This window comes from Nanorana parkeri, unplaced genomic scaffold (assembly GCF_000935625.1).
Source record: "Nanorana parkeri isolate BGI_ZX_2015 unplaced genomic scaffold, ASM93562v1 scaffold1452, whole genome shotgun sequence".
Taxonomy (NCBI): Eukaryota; Metazoa; Chordata; class Amphibia; order Anura; family Dicroglossidae; genus Nanorana; species Nanorana parkeri.
In genome coordinates, this window is record NW_017307720.1 from 200,322 (window position 1) to 200,870 (window position 549).

Sequence of the window (549 nt, forward strand, 5' to 3'; positions counted from 1 at the left end):
TCACTGTGTACACAGGTGCTGCGCAGACATTGCTGTGGAAATTTCGCAGACAATAGCGGGAGGAAGAGAGGAAAACGTCTCCTTTGTGCCGGTAATATGATCTTTATGTGTCACTCGGTGGGAACTCGCATGACAAAGGAGCCCAGCTAGTCCGTGCCAGCCTGGGCTGCCTGGGAAAAAGTAAAAGCACCCCCCTCCTCCCATCCTCCCCCACTCCTCTTCCCCGTCACCTGCTGCCTCAAATTCCTGCGGGGTCACAAACTTCACAAGAGATGCACATTCACTGTACAGCAGAGCTCAGGCTGAGGGATGGAGAAGCAGTACAAGGAACCTGGGAGCATGCCGATAGGAGGAGAGAGCAGAATGAGCTTCTCATTGCTCTGCTCCTTCTTTTCTCTGTCCAATCACAGGCTGGGGGTGTGTCCACTGGGGGCGGGGGTTGAATGATCTTGGCCAGCAGACTGAGGACATCTAGTGGCGGAAAGAAGGCACTGCGCTGGAAATCTCTGAATCGCAAGTTGGTTTTGTTATTTTATTTTTTTATTTTTA